Source organism: Camelus dromedarius, chromosome 7, assembly GCF_036321535.1.
Source record: "Camelus dromedarius isolate mCamDro1 chromosome 7, mCamDro1.pat, whole genome shotgun sequence".
NCBI lineage: Eukaryota > Metazoa > Chordata > Mammalia > Artiodactyla > Camelidae > Camelus > Camelus dromedarius.
In genome coordinates this window covers 84,551,691-84,571,103 of record NC_087442.1, presented here as the reverse complement: position 1 = coordinate 84,571,103, position 19,413 = coordinate 84,551,691, and positions in this window count along the sequence as shown.

Below are 19,413 nucleotides of genomic sequence, written 5' to 3'. Positions count from 1 at the left end.
CAACTTAAGTGTCCAGCAACAGATGAATGGATAAAAAAGCTGTGGGGTGTGTGTACACACACACACACACACACACACACAAAGTATACATATGACAATGGAATATTACTCATCTATAAAAAAGAATGAAATTTTGCCATTTGCAACAACACAGTTGGAGGGTATTATGCTTAGTGAAGTTAAGTCAAACAAAGAGAACAATACTGTACGTTATCACTTTAATGTGGAATCTAGGAAAATAAACAAACTAGTGAATATAACAAAAAAGAAATGGACTCACAGATATAGACAACAAGCTAACGGTTACCAGTGGGGAGAGAACAAAAGGTAAAATAAGTAAGCTATAAGGATATATTGTACAGCACAGGGAAATATAGCCAATATTTTATAATAACTACAAGTGGAATATAATCTTTAAAAATTGTGAATGATTATGTTGTACGCCTGAAATTTTATACTGTAAATCAACTATACCTCAATTTTAAAAAACAAAGAAAAAAGTATTCTAGCATAAAATACAAATTCTATTTTTTTCTGTGACAATGGGGAAAAAATCAGAAAATTATCAACAAGATGGAAACACAAGGAAGCTGTGAGTATCATTTCTATCCATATCACTCTGCCCCCTGGAATATTTTTATGCCCCCCCATTTTAAGTCCTTTCCCTTTTTCTCTCACCTTGAGCCCCTTCTCCATATGTGTTTACTCAGTGATTTGCTCCCATAAAATCCATCTCCATCTTTCTTTCTCTCCTCAGAGCACCCCTCCTCATAACCAATTATGGGTGATTCATGGGCAGCATCCAAATCTTCTTAACTCACACCTATGAATGAATGTCCCATTCTGCACCTTACCATAAATATGAATTTTTCCTTTTCTCATGCTTTCAGAACCTCTACTTATTTTTAATTTGGAGGAATAGGAAGATCGATTCTGCATAACTGCTTTCTAGGTCTCACTGTACCAAGGAAGTTGGAAACCTTGATAGAAAGTGTCAAGTAGTTGATGGTGACAATAATACACATAGGCCAAACCATGAGAAACCAGAAGTTGAAAAAGAAACAAACAAACAAAGAAACCAAAGGTGAACTCAAACTCAAAACCTAGCCCCTCGCTTCTACAGCACACTGCTACCATTTGGCTTCCACGTCCCTTTCCCATAATCTTCCCACACCTTCCAGATGGAGTTACCGCTCCACTTGTGCATTGGGGCTGGATCAGTCCTCCTCCAGAAGCCCCCATTTTGGGAGTTAAAGATGAGGAGAGGACAGGCATTCCCAAACTGTTGCCAGGAAGCCAGCGGAGGAAAATATTTTCCCAGAATCCCCAGGTGAACTTTTTGATTCATAATCTGCAGAAACTTCATAATACACACTAGATCATCCACGTCATGTCATTCCTACAGAACTCTACTTTCGGTTATATAGTCCTTTAGGCATATTTGGGCTGTCCTGGGATCCAAACTCCATAATCTGCTTGTCAGTTCCAGACAACCATCCAAATGACTTTTGAGAATCCAGTGCATTGGCAAATTTGGAGTTGTTTATTCCTACATTCACTACAGGATCATCAGGAAGACTAATGGGTCTTATATTTGGAAAAACTTTGAGAGCCTACTTAGGAAAGCATTACGTGAGTGCAAAGTATTGTAAAAAAGCAATGGAGGAAAATGTATTGGCTGAGGAAATAATTGGCAACAGAGAGAAGACAACACTTTTTGCAGCTGGACAAAAAATATTGTAAGGCAATACTGAGCCAGGTGAATGGAGAAAGGATTTAGTTTTATTGGCAGGAGTTGACAAGTACCAGTAACTTGGAAAGACATGGAAAGCAGATTTGACTGGAGAATATTCTTCAAGAGTACCTGAGTACATATAATCATGTCTGTCATGAAAATATATTATTTTCATTTATTTTTGTATTGTAAGGTATGTGAAGGGCTGTGTAATCTTGTACTTCCTTCCGTCTGCTTATACGTTACTGAAATGTATCCATGTTTTTCTGTTGTAGACACTTTTGTGCTGCATATTTCACTTACAAGGTTGTATCAGAGTTCTTTCATCTACTCTTCTGTCATTGGGCAGATGGTTTCCAGGTGCCTGGCACCTCAAATTCCTGAACTTCTTCCGGGTTCCGTAGGGTGAGTCAGCTGTGGCTTGCTACCCTCCTCCCTTAGAGTCTGACGTGCAAGTTTGTGTCATCTGCTGAGTTCCTCCACCTGCCATCTTCCACCGTTCCCTCAGTATCATTTACCTGCTCTTAGCGCCTCTTCCATTCTCTTTCTGCTTAGTCTGTTAGATCATTTTAACTCCTTTGATGCTATTTTTGAGGAAAGACTATACAGAAGTAAACACACATTTTTTTTTCACCCTATTTACTGCAATTTACTTGGATCTAGTCTTCCTAGATGATTTCAAGAGATGTATTTTAGGGAAGATAAAAGATAAGCCAGAGGATTCCCTTTGGACATGATGCAGTGAGGAGATGAATACATTCTCTCCTCAAAGAGCAACTGTAAAACTGGCCAAAACTGTCAAAAGACAATCATTTCAGCACTCTGAAAAAATCAGAGGCATACGACAAACTGAGGAGAATTTATGAATGAAAACTACTAAATTTGGCATAGAAGGAGCAGGAGTTTTTGGTAGTCTTCCTGGAGGCTGCTCCCTTTCCCCTCCCCTTGCTTTGGAGAGTCAACCAAAGCAGGACAGATCTTGAAAGCCCACAGGGTCAACCCCACCGCAAGAGCATTTGGATCCTTGTCATTTAAAATGGAAAGCAAATAAGGAAAGCAAGCAGCTAAGCTAGCCAGAGGTGACTGTGAGTACTACATGGGGCAAACAACGGACTAACAACCTTGTGAATGGTTTAACAGGGAGTTCCAGGAGGTGTGACAGCAGAGGGGCTTGGTGAGCTTCCTATCGATCCCAGGTTGACCCCAGTCTGATACACTGCAGAGGTCGGCGTGGGCCAGCGCTGTCCCCACAATCCTTGGCTGAAGGTGCCAGCACATTCATTACAGGCACCCAGCAGCACATAAAAGTGACAGACTCTAAAAATGCCCTGGACTTTGAATGCGTTTCTTAACCTATTGTTTTGTTTCCATTGGTTTTGTTTCAGCTGCTTGTTTATTTACTTGCCTGGGTCAAATGTGTGAAGTATCACTCCTTTCTAATGTACAGTCACTGATGTTTCTGCTCTGGGATTTTCCCCTTCTTGATTTTAGTGTTTAAGCCCAGCTTCCTAGGGGTCACCTCTTTGTCTACATAGCTTAGTGTTCAGCCAATGGTAGGTCTTAGATTGCATTCAAATATCTTGAGCCAGTAAGACTTCTATACTTTTATACTTTTACTCTCAAGTATTGGACATGATAGAGACAGACTGGAACACTCATCTACGGCTGATGAAAATAAACAATTATACAGCTATTTTGAAAAACAATGGACCTTTTCTTTAAAAGTTAAACATAAACTTAGTATTCAACTCAGCAGTTCCACTCCTAGGAATCTACCCAAGAGAAGTTAAAACATGTCTATCCAAAGATGTTTTTGTAAATGTTCAAAATAATGTTATTCATAGCAGTCCAAAACTGGAAACAATCCAATTGTCTACTAAGTGGCTCAACAGATGTCCCTTGCTCATATCAGACATTTGAGACTCATTCCAAAAGCTCTCTGTCTTTCATCTGCCTTATCTCATGGGTTACCAGTCTTCTAAATTCTAACTTGAAATGTCTCTTGAAGCCATCAGCCTGTTTCCCATTACCACCATTCTTATGTGGGACATTGTCTCCTGCACCCTGCAGTGCCCTCATGACTGGTCATCCAGCTCCCCGTCTTGACTCCCTATGACCCAGACTCTACATTGCACCCTAAGTGATATATTAACAACAGGCGTCTGATCACTTTACCCACCATTGGTTCAGTGGCTTCCTATTGCTTATAAGGATTAAGATCTTCCTATTGCTTATAAAGATTAAGATCTTATTAAGAGTTGAGGATTGAAGTATTAACACCTATATTCTTAACAAGTCTTCAAGGTGTTTGATTTGGCACCAGCCCACCTATTTAGCCTCCTTTCTCACTATTCTCCTTTAAGTCAAATAGCATATCTTTCAGTGTATAAGTTTATACTCCTGTAACCTATAATACATAATATTATTTATGCCTAGAATACCCCCCCAAATTTCACTCCTATTTGTCCTCCTCTTTCAGTGTAGGCGGTCCATCCTTCCTGCAGATAACCTTACCCAGACACCAAGATGAGATTGGTTCGCAAGTTAAATATTTCTGTGGCATGCTGCATTTCTTTTCAGTTGTGCAGAGTGCTTGTAATTATTTGCTTCATGTCTATGAATTCCATGAGGGTAGGGACCTTGTTGTTCTGTCTCTGTATTCTCAAAGCGTGGTACAAATGCCTGACCCCAGAAGGTACTAACGAGCGTTTGTGGCATAAATGCATGAATGGATGAACAAATGATCACACTGCTGGAGTCTGCTGTTTACAATTCTGGCACACATGGCACCTCCTTTACCAGCACATCCCCGAAGAGTTTGTATCCCCACACCTAGTGTAGGGTGCACTCTATAGCAAGTCCTAAACATATGTTGATCGAAAGATTAATGAAAGTAGACAATCCTGCCATGCCAGATAGTTTCAATCCATCGTATTGAATTCAGTTTTCCTTTTTTTTGAGTTATCCGTGTAGATATTAAATTACTGGGTCACCTGCTTTTCCTTTATTAGCATAAAATCAGATGACCAAACTAACTGCCTCAGTCAAGTCCCCTGAACACAATCTGTGAGTGAACCTGTGAGGTAAGCAATTAGCATGGGATGCTGGGTTCTGCTGTAACTCTGCAGTGTACAGCTCATGGCAGGTGTTTCTAAACAAACAGGAACCCAGACTGCATATTCCCATTTTCTAATTTCTGTCACCTTGTTAGCTGTTGCAAATAGCGGGCTCACCATGCTCTGCAAAGCTCAGGACGCTCTCCAAACTTAAATCTGACAGGCCAGTAGGCAAAGTCATACCATTCCCATGATGAGTAGCTCAAACCCCTGCCCCTATAGGTAATCATGGCAAAAACTCTAGTTAGTACTTAAATCATTTCTCTTTTTTTACAAAGAATTTGCCCATCATTGGGAATACTGTCAAAAACAAGACATGGTCCATGTTGGAAATATTATTGATCCTCTGATGGCATGATTATCATGAATCAACACACAGTGTATCCCCTACTCCCAGTTTCATTGTCATGATCCACACAGGTCAGTGAAAAAATGTATTCTGAGTTATTCTATTTACTACCAGTTAACGCACCAGACCCACTGTTGGTGGGGAGGAGTGGTTAAGGTAAGGAAGGATGCTAGCCCAACTGATGCTTCGGAAAGACACTCTAGAATAGAGGAAATATCATAAAGGGTTGACTTTTCAACTATCTCACAAAGCGCTCATATTAGCTTGACCATAGAAATGGAAAGTAATACATTATAGAAAATAAATCATTCAAAGTATTATTTGTAATAAAAGGACATAAAATAAAGAATGAAAGGAAAAAGCTATGTATCATATAAATGATACTAAAGTGCACTAGCATTGCACTGTTTGTGCGACTGGAGTCATAAAATCCTACGGAATCACACACACAATCGACAGAATTGTTCTGTGTTCTTTGATTATGATCCTCTGTCCATCTTTAGTCCTTGGTTGAACTTAGCTTTCACAGCCTTGGTGGCCCTCTCTAATGCCTCATCACTGTTTAGCTTCCCAGACGTCAGGAGGACATCCCTCATTCATTTGATCAGGTGTTTAAGGCTCTCTCTAAAACAACATTTTGTATATAAAAATATATATATTATATATATCAGTGTTTCAGACAACCTCGTAGTCAAAGGCTGCGCAACTCTTTAGCACAGCATACTAGCTTCCTGGTGCTGCTAGAACAAAGTGCCAGAAATCAGGTGACTTAAATTTATCCTCACAGTTCTGGTGGCTAGGAGTCTGAAGTCAAGGTTTTGGCAGGGTCGTGCTCCCTTGGATGGCTCTGAGGAAGAATCCTTCATTGCCTCTTCCAGCTTCTGATGACCCTAGGCTTTCCTTTGACATGGAAGCATAACTCCAGTCTCTGCCTCTGTCTTCACATGGCCGTCTACTCCCCCTTATGGCTTAATGTGATCTGAATCCAGTATGACCTCATCTTAGTTCATTGCCCTTGTAAAAATCTTATTTCCAAATAAGGTCACATCCTGAGGCTCTGAGTGGAAGTGAATTTTGAAGGAGGCACTATTCAACCCACTAACATGGCATAAAATCCCCTCTACAACCTAATCCTAGCCTATCTACTTTTAGACTACCCTTTCAGTAAATGCCAGTTGCCCTCAAGTAGTTTGCCGGAAAGACGGAACCTGAAGCAACGAAAGGAGCCAGCTAGGACAGTGCTCATTTGCTGCTGTCGTGCCTTCCAAGGACAGATGTGCGCATTGGAAGTAAAACTCATCTTTCTCTAGAAACAGCCAATGCAGTTTTGGGGGAGTTTGTTTTCCTAAGAACTTATATTCCAAAGAACCACCATCAGTGGTGCTGCTAGTGCTACTTTCGGTGTCTCCTTGGAGGGCACCATGCCTTGCATCTTATGGAGCACTCACTAGCACAATTTTTATCTTGTAAATCAAAAAGCACATTAAGTTTCTGTTAAAATCGATGAGTTTAATATCCATTGATAGTAATACTTTGAGAATTTTCTCTTCCGTGGGTGGTGGTGAACTGTTATTTTGAGAATTATATGTAAACAGGATGTGTAAAGTTTGGTTGGAAAAAAATGCCACACAATAGCTTTCCGTCTCCCAAGAAACTCAGGCAGAATCTGTATGAGATTCTCCACTTGTATTTGCAGGTCAACCTCAGTCTATACCTTGGGGTACTCTTTTCCATCACCCTCGTCTCTCTTGGAATTTCTCCAGAGCAGAATGTTCATCCAAAGCAACAGCAATACTTCTCTATGGACTGAATTGTGGCACCTAAGCAAGATGTGGACTCTGTCCCTTGGGATGGGCCACTAGCTAGTTCAGGGCACTGAACTCCACCAGGTCTTAGAACCATTCGAGCATATTGCAAATTAGGACCAAGTCTGTCTTACTTCACTGCTGTGTTTTCTGTGCTTGCACCATACCTAACAGGTAGTAGGGACTTCATAAATATTAGTTAAATAAATGAATTAATGTTCAAGTTTAATAATTAAGTGCTCAAAAGAGAGTGGATATTTGACTGTCTGCCTTTCTGGAGGACAAAATTGTGCAGAGGAAATCTCACTCTTGCCTACAGTGAATTTATTATATTCCTTCCCTTTGAATAGGGCAATTTGCCCACCTGGATAGAACTTTTTCTTATTTGTAGTACTGCCCAGTGCATTTCCTCTCATCTGAGAATATTTTGTAGTTCTCTCTTACTACTGGAAAGTAGCTAATTAGAATTGAAATCATTACTTCTCTATGTGATGTAAGATCTATTGAAGCTTAGTACTTGAATGTCCCTTGATGTTTTGATGTTGCATGTGGAAAGGACTCATGCCACTTTTAGAAATACATACTGGGACAAGATATATGGAGGGTGCTGAGCCAGATAGTGACCTGTTAAGGGATGATTGGCTGCTGCTGAATATCTTAGCACATGAGAAAAAGAAAATAAGCAAACGGGCTGAGACCTTATGGGTAAATATGCACGTCCCTCTATAATAATAGCCTTACTACTTATTTTAGTGAGTTTGTATAATTAAGAGTAAAAGTCTATGAAGTAGGAGGGATTATATGTCATATTTCAATGGGAGAGAGGTTTGAGAAATGTGTTCCTTTGAAAAAGTTTATTTCTATGCTCAGACTTGGAACAACTTTCTCCTTGTTGCTATTATGCATCAAGGGTCATAAGATCTATAAAACTTCTGCATATGAGATTACTCTGTCTTTATTATGGTAGCCTGGTGACTCCAGAGAAGCAATATGACTGCATGAGGATGGGAGTTATCTGGGTCTTGGGCTGGGAGCCTTATGCACGGTTGCTGAAGAAAGCTATGAAAGAGTTACATTTTTGAAAATTGATCAAGTAGAGTGGAGTTTTGTTATGCATAAATTTAAATTACACAAAATCAGCTATATATATATATATATATATATATATATACACTTGGGAGATATACAAAGAGAGAAATAGCAATTCATATTCATACAATGTGGTCAATTTCACTTATTGTGCATCTGTCCTGAATGAGCAAGATGATGCTCCTGGTGCTTAACCACCGCCCATCCGTTTCCATTGTCAAAGGCATCCCAGATTGGGGCCATCTTGCTACACTGAGTACTACTGTAAAGTGTAAAGGAAAAAAAAAAGTGTATCTTTATTTCAGAATGTCCCCAAAATAGAAATCAGCTGTTTCATCTATTACTCAGCTAAATAGTTTCTCTCAATGCCAAGGGAAAACCTCTTCTTGTTGGACTTTTTGATAGACAACTCTTTGGTCTTTAATATGGTGGATTTCCTTAGCTATATGTGGTTCTACTTAATTTGACCTTACATACTGACTTCAAAATTTACAACCACATAAAATCATAACTACCTGGAGTATGACTTTAGTTTTAGATAATTAGGTTCTTACAGGACCCACTACTTATACAAATCCAGAAAGTAACTTTCACATTGTATTCAGTCAAATAGGGTGCCCTGGAGGGTGCAGATGGCCATACTATGAACATCACAAATCTTCTTGCCTCAATTTGGACAATGATACCTGAAATGTAACTTCAGAATTTGTTCATTACATACATGTTAACCATCAATTATGTTTCAGGCAGTATTCTGGACACTGAATACATTAAACATTTTGAGGAGAACCTAGCAGTCATTTAATTGAGTTCCTAACTTATAATTGAGTTCCCTGTATGAATCTTCTGATGATAAGAAACTCACTTCCACTAGTCAGGCATCTCTTCCATTGCATTGAAACAAAACATTTTTTTGAATTCTAATTTCTAGTTCTGCCCTTGAAGGCATCGATAACTTCTAATACAACTTAATCATTATAAATCTTAAGAATTTGAAGACATTTTTCTCAATATTTCTCCCCTCTTCTGGCTTGTCTTTTTCATGCTAAGTATCTTCTTTCAGGAATACTTTATATATTAGGGCTCCAGTCTATTCCCATCTTGATCAATGTCTCCCTTATACTTTTTCATCATTCTTGACCCTTAATTTCTGGGCCCAAAATTAAACCTATTACACCTGAGATAAACTGGGCCAGTTGAGTGAGACTCTCATACCACACGTTTTTAGGAAACTTTGGCCAAATGTCCCATAGATTCATGGGATTATATACTCTTACTTGCTTACAAAAATTTTGAAAGTATCCCAAAGAAACTTCTGGGATATACATATCACTTTTTGATTAGCTACCTTTTATCTCATCCTTTCTTTGGAAATTCATGCTTATAATATAATATACGGTCTCCATGTATTAAATAATATGTAGATTTGAAAGCAAACCTAATCAGAGATATTGGTTGCCATAGTGACCTGGAGTAGTATATATATGTGTGTGTGTATATATAGATATATATATACATATATTCTCTCCTAGAGCAATGATACAAGATGTACAGGTACATAGGTACCAGACTCATGGAAACAAATATCTATATTAGAGATCTGAGCAGATGATTGGGGGACTATATATTTCTGTAGAAATGATTTCTACAACAGATTTTTATAAAATGTGATTTAAGATAAATTTTCTTATTGCTTTGAATTTAATTTGGAAGAATTTTAAAATATTTTGCTATTACTTTTACTGTTAGATTTCCATAGGTGTAATTGCAGTTAGTAAATTAATTATAACTAAAGTTAAAAAATATCTTAAACCAGAGATTTTTCTGTTAGAAACTGTTAAAATATTGCCTATTTCCTTTGAATTTAATATAATGTTTTGCACTTGCCCCTTATTGTTCAGAAATGAAATTTAAAGTTTGAAAATATAGCAAGGAAAATCTATTCTGCCATGATTACATTACTAAGGAAAAATTTGTTGAGATTTGTAGATGGGAAAATGTTGCTCTCTTAATTGCTTACATAGTATTATTTATTTTTATGTAATTACATTTTATAGACAATGCCACATGCTTTGTCCACACAATGCCAAAACATCTGGATGAAAAGTGGAAAGTACAGTAACAGACCCAGGTGGTTTGTAAGCACAAGGCCAAATATCCAGATGGCGTCAAGAAGGCGAAGCATGTGGACGACAAATTTCAGATCTCTCATTCAGATGTCATGGCACCACACAGACACAGTGTATCAATGAACTCTTGTTACTGAAGACAAAGAATGTAAAACAAGCTAGAGGTCAGAAAGTAGCAGGACACATTTATGAAAAAAGCATATAGTTAACATTAAATAAATTTTAACTGTTAACAACAAAAATTTGTAATGAGTTGATTTAAAATGTAACTTATTTAAAGAGAATCTTAGCCAAAAGAAAGACTCAGTTTATTAGAGTCACATTTTAATTGCAATTATGTCCACTGAGTTATTGAGTTGAGAGAATTTTCAGTACAGCTCACGTGTGCAATAAATGGGCTTAATTAAAAATTGCATTTGATTCCGATTAAAAGTTGCTTGATCTTTAGTATCACAATATACTGCAATCCAGAATTGCATCTAGTGTGTCACATTCAATAAACAGACTTCTTTGCTATCTCTGAATAATTAACTTTATCTTTGTCACAGGGAACAAAAGTAATGAAAGCAGCATAGGCATTATTCATTTATTCTCAGCATTTTGGCCTGTCTCCCCAAGGTAACCTTTAGTTTGGTGTCTTGTAGACTTTATAAGAAGTTATTTCTGGCAGAAGACGTCATAGCTTAAACATGATCTCTCCTTCTTAAACCCTGAAAGAAATATAGAAAGCTAGTCAACATGAATCTGAAGAAATATTGAATAGTCATTTATGGGATGTATATAAAGATAGGTAAAATGTAGAACAAACCTCCCACCTCTCACAAAGTTTTAATAATATAGGAACTTGTTCATTTCAAAGAATTCTTTTTCCATCAATGTGACCCCCTTGCAAGGCTGCAGCTGCTACTGAAAGGGCTGAATATTCTTAAAATTCTTCTATTGATATTAGCTTTAGATCTTTATAAATCTGTGAGAAAATCAGTTCCATTGCTTTGTAATTGTTATGAACAGAATTATCCCCCCCCTCCCAAAATGTATATTGAAGTCTTAATACACAGGACCTCAGAATGCGGTCTTATTTGGAAATCACATGCATCAGATCCTGAATTTCCTCCTTCCCTTCCAAGACTTCTGAGAATTGCCTGCCGCAGCTTCAGTATGGTCTCTTTCTCCCTGCCTGTTGCGATCCCCTGTTGCTACTCTAGGCTTTCTACAACCAATCACTGTTGATGATCTTCCATCCAACTGGAACTCACCATCTGATGTCAGGAATACTCCCCGTGCTCACTTCCTGAGGCCCTGGCCCCATCCTCTATATCCTGTCCTATCACAGTGCCTAGGCAAAACACGTTTGATATGTACATTCCTGTAAGCCTCTCCATTCTAGGATAGCTTCCCAAATAGGAGATGCCAACATTTCTGTTTAGTTGTCATAAGCTTATCTATTGGAAATTGCTTGCATAACCATCAGAGAAGGAAGAAGAGCCCATGTGATAACACGGAGCACCTTGAGGGATATTGCAAGGAAACAATTATCCTGAACTATTCTCTCCATGCTCTGCCTTCCACTTCTCTCTTTATTTTGTGAAGAAAATTCACTTATTATTTTCTTAGCCGTATTTGGATGTAGAAGGTAGAAAATTTATCTCCACAATAAAAAATACAGTATGATACACACATAATACAATAATACACTACATATAATGCAATCTAATATCACAATAAAAATAACTATATCTTATTTTCAATCAGAACTTAACCAATAATAGACACAAATTGTGTGTTGACTATGTCCCAAACATTTTGCTGTTTCCTGGTGACTTCAAAAGGGAAAACAGTTGCTGTTGGTAGGAGGTCAGACCTTAGGGGAAGACAGTTAAGCAAGGAGGTTTTTTTCTTTTCTTTTCTTTTTTTTTAATTGAAGTATAGTTAGTTACAATGTGTCAACTTCTGATGTACAACACAATGTCCCAGTCATGCATATATATACATATATTCATTTTTATATTCTTTTTCATTTAAGATTATTATAAGATATTGAATATAGTTCCCTGTGCTGTACAGAAGAAATTTGTTTTTTATCTACTTTTATATATAGTGGTTAACATTTGCAAATCTCAAACTCCCAAATTAGTCCCTTCCCATCCCCTTTCCCCCAGTAGCCATAAGATTGTTTACTATGTCTGAGAGTCTGTTTCTCTTTTGTAGATAAGTTCATTAGTGTCCTCTTTTTTCTTTTCTTTTTTTTTTTTAGATGCCACATATAAATGATATCATATGGTATTTTTCTCTTTGTGGCTTACTTCACTTAGAATAACAATCTCCAGGTCCATCCATGTTGCTACAAATTGCATTATTTTATTCTTTTTTATGGCTGAGTAGTATTCCATTATATAAAAATACCACAACTTCTTTATCCAGTCATCTGTTCATGGACATTTAGATTGCTTCTATGTCTTGGCTATTGTGTACAGAGCTGCTAACAGTAGTTTTAAAGCAGGTTGGCAGTTGCAATAAGATGGACACAAGGGTCCTTGGATAGAGGCATAGAAGAAAGAAACTTCCACAAAAACTTGAGAGGAAAAGACAAATATGACTTTAATTAGCTAGCACAGAGTATGAGGAGAGTGTATTTAAGATGGGTAACTATCATGTGGAAAGGCAATGAAAGAGGAGCAGGTGTTGGCCTGCTCCTACTTCAAGTGTCAGTTTATTAAACATTGTTTTCATTCCATTTAATGAACACTTATCATCACATTGTAAGTCACAATCAGTATGAAAAAATATGATGTGAACTTTGCCACAGAATTTCCTTTTTTATTTTGAATAAAAATAACATCATGAAGGTAAAAAATCAAAATCACTCAGAACCTTTAGTAGAGGCCACACAGAGAAGATGGTACTTGATGCAGACCCCAAAAGCAGGTTCTGAATTGGGTGCAGGAAGTAGGAAGAGTGTTTCTGGCAAGAGAAAGAATGTTCATGAAAGCTTTGGAGAGCTGGAAATAGATGTAAGATGCTTATCTTTTATGTATTGAGAGTAAGGAGTGACAAAGCCTAATGGGAAAATGGTGAAGGGAGCAATCGGGAGGGTCTCAGGCTGAGCAGAATGAACATCACAGAATGAATATGGAGCGAAAGAATGATAAAGAATGATATATCCATCATCCATTTAGGCACAGGCTTATTGAAAAAAAAAAAAAGATTGAGATAAGGAGAAAGATAAGTGGACTGAGATAAGGGAATGGAGCTAAGAAGTTAAGGATTACTCTCTCTAGGTGTGATTGAGTAATGAAGCCAATGGGAGAAATACCCTAGCTCCAGCTGACACTGCCGAAGGTAGAGATGAGAGCCTCATCTTCTGGAGAGAAAATAAGGGGCAGCTACACTGCAGGATGGCATGGCCCTTGACAAGATACAGACCATGCATGCTGGTCACAGAGAATAAACTGGTCTAGGAAAAGTTCAGCAGGTCCTGGCTCTTTGGGGACGTGGGTGGATTAGGGCTGGAAAAGAAATGGGTTATCTTCACGAGAGGATTTGCACTTGAGCAGAACTGCATTACTGGAGCTCAGGTGCAAGAAACACCCAGAGTTAGGGAGAGGCCATTGCTTCCATGTTGGGCTCCAGATGCTTTACTCTTTTGATCCCTGAGGATCGGGAACTCAGAGCCTTGAGAAGTGGCAGGGTAGGCTCATTGCCATTCTCAAAACGGGCATGAATAGTGGGGCTTCTTCAAATGATATTAAGTGCAAGCTGGAACAGAAAAGGAAGATCACAGTGAATACTATCTGGGGATGGGAATGAACTTGATCCGATAAGTTTACGATGCACGCCTTTGAGGATATCCAGAAATACGTTTTGAGGAGTGATTTCGCAGGAAGATTTCTATTTGTGTGCTGGTGAGGTGGGTCCTCTGAAGTAGAATCTAGAAAGTATTGGTAATATGACTTAACCAGCAAGTAGTCCAAGCAAGACACTCAGAATATATACCTAACAAGCTATTCAAAGAAAACTGTGAAAATGTACATTGTAAGGAAAACACAAAGGTACCAAGCTTGACTCTGCCTGCAGCAATCATAGAAACCACCAAGGAGAAGGTAATATTTAATCTGAGCTTTGAAGGATCTGATGAATTTAATGTTCAGTATTTGATTTGGGGGTATGGGAAAGATAACAAAGACCAGAACAAAGCGTTGAGGGGTTCTATAATTTTGCATTTATGTTTTCACTTGTAACACGTGTATTATCATCATATGGTAGAATATATCTACTGTGGACGGAGGTTTCATGCCATCGTTCACTTTATTCACTCGAGGCAGACGCTGGTTAGCCCACTTTGTGCATCAGTGTTGTCTGACATAAAGGTGTGTAAATTCACGACCAGTCATAAAGCCCCAGGTGAACTGGATATTTACTTATCAGAACTATGATCCAAGAATATTAATGCAACAGTACAATACAGAGTTGGTATAATAAAGAAAATCAATGTTGGGGATACTAATCTAGAAAGAGAAACTAAAGAAGCAGCAGTGAAAATGGAGAGTAGTGGGTGGAGGAAATACATTGGAGAGATGACTCAGAGATGAATTTTGTAAGCCTCAGCAGCTTTTTTGATGTTCTGAGGGAGAGAAGGGTGTTGATTTAAGCTTTTAAGTCATGGAGTGGAACCCAAGTGCATCATGCATACGGTGAAAGCAGTAGTGAGCATCACTTTACATATAAGACAGGATGGCAAGTATAATTTTGGATGTGGTGAATTTAGGAAGTGAAATTAGAAAGCATCAAATTACAGCCAAAAATTAACCATTTGGTATGGGCACACATAGTAGAGAACTTAATAATTAAGCCACGGTAAAGGATAAGATCCCCAGGGCGAGAGTTACGTTTTTACTCTGAAACAGAACAAAGCAGAAAATACATCATATCTAATCTGTTTTTTTCTATGTATTAAAACTAATAAATGCTCAATTATAGGTAAATTAAAATAATCATATTAGTGTGCACCTCTGAAGTAAAATCACTCCTTACTCTTACCTTAGTTCAGCCCATAAGTACTTAATAACTTTCTATTCACCTTAATGATTTTCTTGTTTAAAGAAAATGTGTTATGATTCAGTCACCCAAGCCATTCATTAATTAATTTTTAAATCTCTAAATTATGAAATTTTTATAAAATATTATTCAAGTGGCAAATATTATAGACTGGTGCCCTGATGGATAATAAAATCATATGGTTAAAAAATTAAAAACTAAAATCTGGAAAAGAGAAGAGGAAAAGAAATCTCTTAATAACTCTAAAACAAATTCTAGAAATTTAGAAACATTATATAATTCTACAATGCCAAAATCATTGATCTCAGCTGGCTGCCTGGTTAATGTAATATCTAAGTAAGTAATTCTGAATTCTTTTATAATCAAACTGGCAATCTGAAATTTAGTATTTTTTTATGCATTTAACAAAGTACAATGAGATGAATCATTAGAACATACTCCTCTCTCTGATCTGTGTAAATCCATTAAAGTAACGTAAAACCACATTTAGAAAAAGAAAAAAGAAAAACCTGAAATTTTTATAGATGATTAGGGCTGAATAAGTCAAAGTTCAAAGTTGCATAGAGTCATATCTCATTTAGGACTTTATTCTCTTTAAAAAATATTTGGGAAAGAATTTGATGATTTTCCTAATATAGAAAATTTCCTTGCTCTAAAATTTTAGGGAAAATGTTTTAGCATTATTTATTTTTTGGCAGCATTCATTTATCTGTTACAACTTCTGGCTGAGAAAACTTTCATTTCCTTTTTAATTCAAAGACTATGAAATATAAAAAGGGCAAAAGGTATCAGAGTAGTTTTCCTTATTTAAATATTCATAATGATAAGCAGAATATTAAAGACTTGGAAAGTATAATTAGGCCAAATGTCAAGTTCTATTTTATGCCAGAATAATGTGACTTTTGTAATGGAGTTAACCATGAGCTTCTTCGCTTTCAAAAATCTGGATGAATTCCTTCTGTGTTCAGATAAAAACTTGGGTGGCTTATCTCTGGACGTGTCTGTATGTGTGGGCATGTTGGTGTGTATGCGTGTGTACCTAGTCATTAAATTCTCAGCAGAAAGTTTATTTTACACTTTTGTAGAAAAGTCAATAATTGAGTCATCCTTTAAATCAATGTAACCAACCTGCCTAGTACAGTGATCCCTGTGTTTGTTGGAACTGACACTGAAGCATGGTATCAGAAGCAAACACATTAAAACATTTATGATTTCTTAAACCAGATGCAGAGGAGAGAGAGAACAAACAGATGAATGTTATTTTCATAGAATCTAACTTCCAGAATTCTTAAATATCAGATACCGATTTGTTAGAGAAGTACGTTTGATGTGGTCAGAGGGAAACCCCGTGCAACGTGACAGTGCTAGGACCCTGAGCAAAGGATGCTATTTGGAATGGTCATCACTATCAGGATGAGGCCAAACATTTTAGACCATAATGAGACATGCTAATGAAATAAAGCTGAATAACTAGGCATGGGAGATCATTGTTACTTCTACAAGCAACTCAGAAAATAAACATGAAAACTAAATGAGTCTTATATGCTAACGTGTGTGTTCCTCAAGATTTTCCTTCCTTGAAATGTGTGTGTATTTTGGCAAGAAAAGAGAAAAGGAGGACTGTCAACTCCAATAACAGGAGCTATTCTTCCAATGACTGGAGCTACAGAACTGGGAAATCAACAAAACCTCATTACCACGTCCCAGTCTGGCACCAGATGGAGACTGATGGTCCAACTGAGGATTACCCAGACACTGAGATTTTTTTCTGCCCCTTACCTATTTTGCCACTTGTTACCATCCTGGGTGGTAGGTCAGAGGGCAAGGAAGAAGTGTTGGAAAGAATTAGTTAATTAATCATTTCCTGACAATCTTGGTTAAAAAAAAAATTGGTGAAACTCCAGAACTTCATCAGATTGTAACCCCACATGCCAGATGAAGGGAATTTAACTGTTGGCAGTGTGAGACCTGAAAATATCAGTTATGACTGAACAGATGTGCTCTGGAGTGAGGATGGGAGGGAACACTCGCTGTGAACAATAATCCTATTAACTAGAGATTTATTTCAGAACAATAAACTCATTTATTTAATAAAATTACATTATGGAAAGATAACAAGATGCATTTTTCATTTTATATTTCCTAAATTTGTATCTGGTACTTTGTAGGTATTAAATTAATTAGTTAACAAATTAATAAATGAATCAATGCAATTAAATAGTTCTTACTCATCTCATTTCAAAGTGATTCATAGACAGGTACAGAAAATAGTAACTAGTAATTCATCAAGGAAAACCCCTCCCCAGAGGGTCTTGGGGAAGTTTTCCTGGGAAGAAACTAGGACATGATAGATTAGCTATTATGTGTTGGTGGTAAGCAAGGTTTCTCTGAGCATAGCACATATAGAATCACAAATCAATAATTATTAGACTGAAGCAATGCATATGTAAAGAAAATTTACCCTGAACATAAAGAGAAAATGAGGTGGTTGAGGGAGGAGGGAGTCAAATGTGAAGATCCAGTGAAGACAATCTGTAATGGACAGAAAAGTTTTGACAGTAGGCCTTCATCCACGTTGGGGACTGAAAAGGAAGCGAACTCCGCCAGTATCTCTCAGAGGAAAAGGTGTGGAAAAGGAGTTTAAAATTCGGGAGTTGTTTCCCTAAAGACATGTTACCTTGTTGGGACAAGAGGTTACGCAAAAGCACAAGATAGAAGCAATAGGAGAGTGTCAGCCGAGGGGGGCTGACGTGCGTTTCCAGAAGGTGAGCGGCCCAAACGAAAAAATGCACGAGGGAGTTGCCATACCGCGGGACAGACTTCAGCAGGAGACACCATGGGGTTAACAACTCTTTATTCTGTTGCCACAGGGCGGTGCGCGCCTATGATGCACCTGTCCTGCTTTTTAATGTGTTCTCTGCTTACACAAGCGCAGTGCCGTTTTCTTTGTTCATGAGGCTTACAGAAACATCAGTAAGTGCATGTGTACTTCTATTTTCTTTGTTCTAAAAGTTATGTAACAGGTGCATGTGTACAATCACTATTTACTTCATACTACAAACATGCTGTAGTTGTGGCCTTAACTCATGTGGCCCCACGGCCTTAAGTCATCTCAAGGCCAGCTCACAGAGAGTTTCATGAGCTGTCCCAAACAGAAGGACACACTGTGTCCAGGGAAGACCCAGCCATAGCAAGGGGACCCTAGGAAGCTTGACAGAAGGACTTTGTCCGCACTGGGGTCTCGTGCATGCCCAACCAGAGCTAGGGATCCCACAGCACCTTGGGAATTAACAGAGACATCCATGGCGGCAGCGGTGTAAAAGCGGAAATGGTGTGGTGGTAGCGTCAGGGCAGTGGGGAGGTGGCAGCCTGGGAAGGGGAGGAAATAATGCCTGTCAGGGAATTGGGAACACTGGGACTCCAGCTAAAGACATTTGGACACATTTGGTATCCATATTGGTAAACAATAGTATTGGATAAATAGGGATATCCATTTCCCCACTACCACCCCACCCCAAAATCTTCAGCTGGTATTCTTCATCTGTTCTGCCCCTGTTTCCAGTGAGTATGAGATTTTGTGTGCATTCTTTAAGAGTGAAGTTTCTATTTCCCCCAATCCTGTGGAGCTCCTGCAATTAAGCGCCACTGGCTTTCAAAGCCAAACACTCTGGGGTCTCCTCTTCCTGGTGCCAGACCCCCAAGCTGGGGAGCCTGACACGGGGCTCAGAACTCTCACTCCTGTAAGAGAACTTCTGCAAGATAGTGATTCTCCGGTTTGTGGGTGGCTCGCCCAGGGGGTATGGGATTTGATTATAATGCGAGTCCACTCCTGCTAAACATCTCGTTGTGGTTCCTCCTTTAGCTATGGCAGATCCTTCCTGGTAGGCTCCAGTCTTTTTTATTGATGATTCTTCTGCAGTTGGTTGTAATTTTGATGTGTTCTTAAAAGGAGGTGAGCTCCAGCTCCTTCTCCTCCATTACCTTGGCTGCCAGCCTCCCCGCTGAGCCTGGGAGCAGCTGCTGTTCACTTTGCCAGTTTTCTGTGTGGTGGTCTGCTTCCCATCTGATCACTTCCCGTTGTTGGGAATGTCAGTCTCTCCTGCCACACCTTGTCCGGGTCTCACAGCTCCTCGTT